Here is an 8921-nt window from a genome sequence, read left to right on the forward strand (position 1 = left end):
ATTGAGAAATCAATATCTTAATCACTATGATGTCAGCTTGTTATTCCTAGCTACCTTACTCCAGCCTACACTGTCAGTACAGCTCATAATATTGCTGACATTTTTCTGAGATTTTTGTGATTATAGAAGAATTAATTGAGGCAACTATACTTAATTATTTTTAACGTGTAGTAATTTAAACAAGTAATTCAACACATGAACTGATACTGACCATAGATATTGACAAAACTGGAATAACTGAAAAGTTGCTCCACTCAACCACGGCGTCACTACCCACAGCCAAGCATTACTAGTTGCTAATAACAATAACAATCCCCATTAATTGTGAGTGGGTCCGCACCATTACCACACCGGCGTACGCCTGTGGTGCGCCGAGTAGGTGGCATCTGTACACCAGTTGACAGTTATCCTAGCTGGTGTTTCGGTTTAAGGAGTGACCATGTTAACTGGTGACTTTCAGCCGAATGTGTCGTGGTTGTCGCGGTGACGGCAGCTGTTGAAAACACGAACAGTACACGTAGGTGTCCTCCTAAAAGCCTTATCAATTTTACTTTAATCAATACTCATCTGTGTTTATTATCGACGCTAACCATTTACGTAAGTTAAATTGTGCTCAGCAAGGATCACCTTGTAACGTTTCTTAATGTGGGAAACAAACCATAGCCTATAAATTGGCAGCGCAGCTATAGCCTATTTTGGGATTTTATACAGTTATCCTCAATCGGAAAGTGGCCCATATTCAACCAATTAACCTAGTTTAATACATCCATGCAATTAACCCATTGCCATTGACTTCGTCTTCCGTCATAATGTTTACAGTCCGACGACATCTCATACGCAGATATCTGTTTATAGAGATTAGTCAAAATGTCGTCTGGACCTACAACACCTACAAAAAGTATCGATCGATCAACTCCAGCTCCATTATCGCGTCTCAAGTTGCTAATCGGACTGTAAACAATGACAGAAGAGTCACTGGCCCGGATGTCTGCTCTACACCTGAAACCGCAAAATATCGTCCGTCGCCCCCAAAGTCTATTAGTCGTCAGACTCTGGGTTCCCAGATTGACCTTGCTGTAACATTAAATGCACCCGAACAGCCGGGCCGAACAGTCTGTCTGTCTTCCCGGCCGTGTTTGACACAAAGCACAGTAGCTAATTAGCACCTAATTGTATGACAGTTTTAACGTTATAGCCATCATGTTGACACAAGGTTTGGTTAACAAGCCTGGGAAGGCAACTCTAACGTTAATATTAGCTGCTTGACCGTTTGCCCAAAGGTTGGTTTTCAAGTGAAAGGCACAATAAATGCAAAATTACACAAGTAAAAGCTGTGAAACATCCAAACCACACAAGCTTGGGAAGGTAGCTAACGTTAACATGATGTTAGCTAAGGTTAGCTGCTTGACTGCTCATCTCAATGTTGGTTTTCACGTGAAAAGCACAATAAAAGCTAAATTACACATAAAAGCTGTGAAACTACAAAAACACAAAGCTAAATCAATTTAACTAATTTCACTATTGTTAAATCTGCCATTAAATCTAGATAACATTGAACTTACTCGGTGGATGTGGTCGCCGCGGTCCATGCAAGGGAGGTTCTGAAGAACAAAAGAGTGCATGTAACCATGTGCAGGAAACTGCAAACGGATTTGTAAACTGTGCGAACGGATTATGAAACGGTTTACAAATCCGTTCACACGGATTGTGAATCCGAGGGCATGGTTTTCAAATCCGTTCGCACCGTTTAAAAATCCATTCGCACGGATTTACACAGTGCGGTTTTTTTTCTACCATGTGACCCCAGAGGGGCTCTGTAGGATATTTTTTTCTGTTGGTGTGAAATTGGAACACTAGAATGCGAAAATGTCGCACCGGACTCGGTGTGTAAGCTTCACATGCGGAAAATTCCCGCACGAATATTCCGCAAATCCGTCCCACATTTTCGTGTCGCAAACAGTTTTGAAACAGCTTGAAGACCTGCATGTAGACCCAAAGACAGGCGGACTGCCACTACCTCTGGACATGAAAATGTCTGTCTACTAAATGATAAGGCATACGAGCAATCATTTTATGACTTGGGTTCAATTCACTCTCCAACCAGTAGATTAAGAAAAAACATTAGAGAAGAAGATTGAGGGGAAAAGTACATTAACTTACATTGGAGTTAAACCCTTCAGCAAACTGAGTTCCCTTGATTTTCACTAATCTACACAAGGAGATGAAACATCTGGGGCAAGACAACATATCCATATTATCTGATGTGTTGCAGTGAGTTCTGTCATGTGTAAAGTTTGAGGTCACTACTTTTGTACATTTGTAAATGAGTGGTAGGCCTATCACACATCTACAATACTCAAGAGGCTCACATATAGGGCTTCCCATGTGAATGATTCTGTGCCTTAGCTCTGACACACAAGTAATGATAAATCAACCAGGATTACAATTTACAAACTAAAGACCAATTTGGGTTCAGTCATTACATTTTTGCATTGGATTACCATACAAACCGAGAACGAAAGGCATAATCACAGAGGGTGAATCCCCTTTTTTAGCCACAAGTCTATCAAAACATGCAGACTTTTGTACTTTTGTACCCAAAGAATCAGAGAAATGCCATTAACAAATTAACCAAACCTTAACTACAACCTCAAACCAGATTATTTTTGTTTACCCCTTTAACCCATTTGTATAACAGACTGTCCTTTCCACTTAGAATACATTATACAGATCTAACCAGATCTAACACAGCAAGAACCCAAACAAGCATATTAATGAGCATTTGCTCATAAATGTGCTTGTTTGGGTCCAGGAGTGTTGGAGGGTGAACACCTGACTGACTGTTGTTTGAGATTTTGGTAGTTTAGCTCACAGTAGCACTGCATTGGGTAGGCCTATTTGAAATGGCCTCTAACCTTTTGAGAGTTACACACAATGATCATGATGAACTTGTCTTGAATGTATTGCATGTGAGGCAAGGAGAGAAAATGCAACAGGAAAAGGTGATTAAAATCAATTATTTTTACCCTCAACAGTAACATGCAACAATTTCAAAGATTTTACTGAGTTAGTTCATATAATATCAAATCAATTTATCTAGCACTTACCTGTGGGTGTCATGTCTGGGGATACAGATATGCAGAAAAGAAAAATAACTTTTTTTCATAGTTGATATGGTAGGCTGATGGTATATCAACAAGCAATACATGTGTTTTGCTTGAAAATAGCATTTCAACATCTGTTACTAGCGTCTAAAACCTTTACCTCGGTGCTGGTTTTGTTTCAGACAGCCTTGTAACTTGCTTTGAACACAGAAAAAGTAAGAAAACAAGAAGCAAGCTTAGCCTGCGTGCATATCAAAATGAAGATGAGAGGAAATAGCATTTAACTTGTTTATTTAAAAATAGTACTTGACAAAAAAAATTGACAAAACTATTTTGACTGTACAAAGCCCAACTTTACAAACTAGGCATGTTCGCCTAGCTCTGGGTAAAGAACGGTTAGCAATCAAAGATTCCAAGGCCTTAGTAAATTAATACAAGCTTAAATAAATCATTGTTAACAAGACAACATGAATCCCTAGGAAAAAACGCCTAAAATAATATACCCCAAATGAATCAGGAATAGCTCCTCAACCATAAGGCCTATATGCATATGTCTCCTTTGATAGGTAAGAAGCTAAGGAATATTAATTCAGTGTAAGTAAACCTATATCTGTTACCATTCCAGAGTAAATGGAGATGCAATAAAGGAAAAAGTAAGATTTTCATCCTCGCCTAGTATATAATTCTAAATTTTAAGGCAATATCACCATTATAACCAAGATCCCATGGATAATAATGCAACTGAATGTCTTCTCCTAGTCTTTGACTACAACTGTAACTGTAAATTTGATGGAAATACACCAAAATACAACATTTATGTACAATTCCTGAAAATATACTCAGGCGGTCTCCAGGTTTTGGTCAAGTTTACAATTTACATTATGCCTGTTTACTGGGAGTTTTACTTCAAAACACTACTCATTTCCATATAGCCATGTTACAAATAACATACATCTCCCAAAAACATTGAAATAGTAATAAACACAATGATTAGGAATCAATATTCATATATGTCTGAAGAGATCCATGCTATTCAGGCAGATTAATAGAGAATGCAAGGGTCCTCAGTGCTGTATGAGGTATCCCCAGTTTCGCCTGAGCTAGAGGAAGAGAATGGTATATGGCTCATTGGTGTCAGTGCTTCGATGCAGCCACCAGAGGGCGACGAAGAGCCACTGCACCCTCCATAGGGATTCAGTCTGGCTGGACTAAAATGGCTGGGGAATCCCCCCTGACGATCGTTTTGACTCCCGTTTGGTCCCAAGTTACGGCAGAAACGTAAGTAACTAAAATGTGCCGTTTTTGGTGAAAATAACATAAGCCTTAGTGAAATATTTTGGCAAGGACATAGATTTTTGTCAGTATGACTGTAAAATGTGAAGTTTGACTGCTACTTTTCCCCGGAAATGGCGGACTGTGTCGTTCCATTTTCGAGGTGCGTTCACTGTCATTGGAAAGCTCGGAATTTCTAGTTTCCAGCGATACCAAGCATGTTATTGTAGACTGAAGAGAAAATTATCCCCGATCTTTTGATCACAACTTGCTCTTATATTTACGAAGTTTATATTTGTAAGACTTAATTGTTAAAATACTTAGTAATAAGACATAGTTTGGTCAACATACAGTTGGTTTACAGATTCTGAAAGCTGAAGACCCCATGTTTTCAAAACAGTATAACATTCATATCTTCTATTAATAGACCATCTTCTATCGCGATTTTTCATAACTGGGGGGGTGGGGTGGACCCGGTACCGGGTCCGTCGGGCTAAACAGGTTAATTCAAAATATTACATTTGCAAGATACACCTTTGTTTGCTCGTCGTACCAAGCTGTCTCCCCCTGCAGCAGACTAGTGCAGACACTACTGAGCACTGAGCAGACTCAAGTTTACTTCAGGAAAGTGAAAGGGGCACGCATGTATAGGGGGACAGTCTAGGGTGGAACACTGGCTAGTTCGACCGAACAGTCCAGTATATTCCCATTATGCCATGTCTATGTGAAACACAACACACCGCTCTCCTGGTACACTCACTGGCTGCTCACCAGGGCTGAGAGTTTGTCCATCTTGCTGGCCAGCAATTTCACATTCCCCATGACCACCGATGGAAGGCAAGGTTTGAATCTCCTATTCCTCTCCCTCTTATTCCTCACCCTCACACTGGCTCTCGTTCCCCGACCATGTCTCATTAGCTACACTGGTATTCCTGCTGGTGGAGCAGCTGCGAAAAAGTAGCAAAGATATTGAGGATAAAATACCAACAAAAAGTAAAGAAAAAGTGGGAGCTGCTGTGACAGGCTGCCACTCACAACGACGGCGCCACTACTACTTGCCACTAAAAATAATAAAAATCTAATAATAATAATCTAATAACAGTAGAGAGTTTTAGCTTGGTGAGCCCAGCGCATCTTACCATAGCCCTGATACACGACCCTTCAGTCATATTGGTTGTTGTCTCACCCACAAGGTCCTGTCCTGCTCCATTAAGAATTCTCCCTACAAAAGTCAGAGAGGTCTATAATGAAAAAACTACATCGAATTTCACTTACCTGCCTTGATCTAACATGCCAGAGGCTGTTCACCTTGGAGACCTGCTGCGGATATGGGTATGTCCTGGCACGAGATTTACACCTTCTCCCCCAGATTTTCAAAGGCCAGCGAGAGCTCATTGGATGCCGCCAGAACTGCGACGCTTTCCAGGACACGGGCCCCTCTCTCGGGGCGAATCCATTCCGGGGCGCCCTGCCCTTCACAAAGAAAAGAGAGCTCTCCCCGGGGCTCCCGCCAGCTTCTCCGGGATCCGCCACTCCAGATTTGGGGATCTGAACCCGACTCCCTTTCGATCGGCCTGACGCTCCAGCGCCATCCATTTTCAGGGCTAGTTGATTCGGCAGGTGAGTTGTTACACACTCCTTAGCGGATTTCGACTTCCATGGCCACCGTCCTGCTGTCTATATCGACAAACACCTTTTCTGGGGTCTGATGAGCGTCAGCATCGGGTGCCTTATTCATCCCGCAGCACCAGTTCTGCTTACCAAAAGTGGCTCACTAGGCGGCTCGCATTCCACGCCCGGCTCTAAACCAGCGAGCCGGGCTTCTTACCCATTAAAAGTTTGAGAATAGGTTGAGATCGTTTTGGCCCCAAGACTTCTAATCATTTGCTTTACCAGTGTTACTCCTCGGCCTATCAGCAGTCATGTAACACTACACTGTAGTCAGTTTAGCCAATCAGCAGACATGTAACACTCAAATGTAGTGAACTCAGCCAATCAGAAGTCATGTAACACTAGCCTGTCATCAGCGCAGCCAATCAGCAGCCATGTGACACCTATCTGTAGTCAGCTCATCCTATCGGCAGTCATGTAACACTAGATTGTAGTCAGCTTAGCGAATCACCAGCCATATAACACTCAAATGTAGTGAACTCAGCCAATCAGAAGTCATGTAACACAAGCCTGTAGTCAGCTCAGCCAATCAGCAGTCATGTAGCACTCAAATGTAGTCAGCTCAGCCAATCAGCAGTCATGTAACACTAGCCTGTAGTCAGCTCAGCCAATCAGCAGTCATGTAACACTAGACTGTAGTCAGCTCAGCCAATCAGCAGCCATGTAACACTCAAATGTAGTCAGCTCAGCCAAACAGAAGTCATGTAACACTCAAATGTAGTCAGCTCACCCAATCAGAAGTCTTGTAACACTAGACTGTAGTCAGCTAAGCCAATCAGCAGCCATGTAGCACCTGTCTGTAGTCAGCTCATCCAATCAGCAGTCATGTATCACTAGACTGTAGTCAGCTCAGCCAATCAGCATCCATGTAACACTCAAACGTAGTCAGCTCATCCAATCAGCAGTCATGTAACACTAGCCTGTAGTCAGCTCAGCCAATCAGAAGCTGTGTAACAATATTATGCAATCAACTCAGCCAATCAGCAGCCATGTAACACTCAAATGTAGTCAGCTCAGCCAATCGGAAGTCATGTAACACCTGCTTGTAGTCAGCTCAGCCAATCAGAAGTCATGTATCACCTGCTTGTAGTCAGCTCAGCCGATCAGAAGCCATGTAACACTAGACTGTAGTCAGCTCAGCCAATCAGAAGTCATGTAATACTAGCTTGTAGTCAGGTCAGCCAATCAGAAGTCATGTAACACTCAAATGTAGTCAACTCAGAAGTCATGTAACACCTGCCTGTAGTCAGCTCAGTCAATCAGCAGTCATGTAACACTAGACTATAGTCAGATCAGCCAATCAGCAGTCATGTAACACTCAAATGTAGTCAGCTCAGCCAGTCGGAAGTCATGTAACACCTACTTGTAGTCAGCTCGGCCAATCAGAAGTCACGTATCACCTGCTTTTAGTCAGGTCAGCCAATCAGAAATCATGTAACACTAGACTGCAGTCAGCTCAGCCAATCAGCAGCCATGTAACACTCAAATGTAGTCAGCTCAGCCATTCAGAAGTCATGTGACACTAGACTGTAGTCAGCTCAGCCAATCAGAAGTCATGTAACAATAGCCTCTAGTCAGCTCAGCCAATCAGCAGCCGTGTAACACTATTATGTAATCAACTCAGCCAATCAGCAGCCATATAACACTCACATGTAGTCAGCTCAGCCAATCGGAAGTCATGTAACACCTGCTGGTAGTCAGCTCAGCCAATCAGAAGTCACGTATCACCTGCTTGTAGTCAGGTCAGCCAATCAGAAGTCATGTAACACTAGACTGTAGTCAGCTCAGCCAATCAAAAGTCATGTAACATTCAAATGTTGTCAGCTGAGCCAATCGGAAGTCATGTAACACCTGCTTGTAGTCAGCTCAGCCAATCAGAAGTCATGTATCACCTGCTTGTAGTCAGCTCATCCAATCAGAAGTCATGTAAGACTAGACTGTATTCAGCTCAGCCAATCAGAAGTCATGTGACACTAGACTGTAGTCGTCTCAGCCAATCAGCAGCCATGTAACACCTGTCTGTAGTCAGCTCAGCCAATCAGCAGCCATGTAACACTAGCCTGTAGTCAGTTCAGCCAATCAAAAGAAGCCATGTAACACTCAAATGTAGTCAGCTCAGCCAATCAGCAGTCATGTAACACTCAAATGTAGTCAGGTCAGCCAATCAGAAGTCATGTAACATTCAAATGTTGTCAGCTCATAGTGTACCCTGGTGGCTCACCGAGTAGAGCGCCTACCATAAGGCTCAGTCCTTCCCGCAGCGACCCGGGTTCAAATTCGGAGCGCGGTCCTTTGCTGCATGTCCTCTCCTCGCTATCTCTCCCATACCCTCCTGTCTCTCTCTAACTATATCTGTCCAATAAAGCATAAAATGCCAAAAATAGATCTTAAAAAAAAAAAATGTACTCAGTTCAGCCAGTCAGACGTCATGTAACACTAGCCTATAGTCAGCTCAGCCAATCAGAAGTCACGTGACACTAGACTGTAGTCAGGTCAGCCAATCAGAAGTCACGTGACACTAGACTGTAGTCAGCTCATCCAATCAGAAGTCACGTAACACTAGACTGTAGTCAGCTCATCCAATCAGCAGTCATGTAACACTAGACTGTAGTCAGCTCAGCCAATCAGAAGTCATGTAACACTCAAATGTAGCCAGCTCAGCCAATCAGAAGTCATGTGACACTAGACTGTAGTCAGCTCAGCCAATCAGCAGTCATGTAACACTAGACTGTAGTCAGCTCAGCCAATCAGCAGCCATGTAACACTCAAATGTAGTCAGGTCAGCCAATCAGAAATCATGTAACACCTGCCTGTAGTAAGCTCAGCCAATCAGCAATCATGTAACACCTGCCTGTAGTAAGCTCAGCCAATCAG

This window comes from Centroberyx affinis, unplaced genomic scaffold, assembly GCF_046629955.1.
Source record: "Centroberyx affinis isolate AG114_WGS23_722 - 3 ecotype Tasmania unplaced genomic scaffold, CSIRO-AGI_Caff_v1 ptg000591l_1, whole genome shotgun sequence".
NCBI classification, from domain to species: domain Eukaryota; kingdom Metazoa; phylum Chordata; class Actinopteri; order Beryciformes; family Berycidae; genus Centroberyx; species Centroberyx affinis.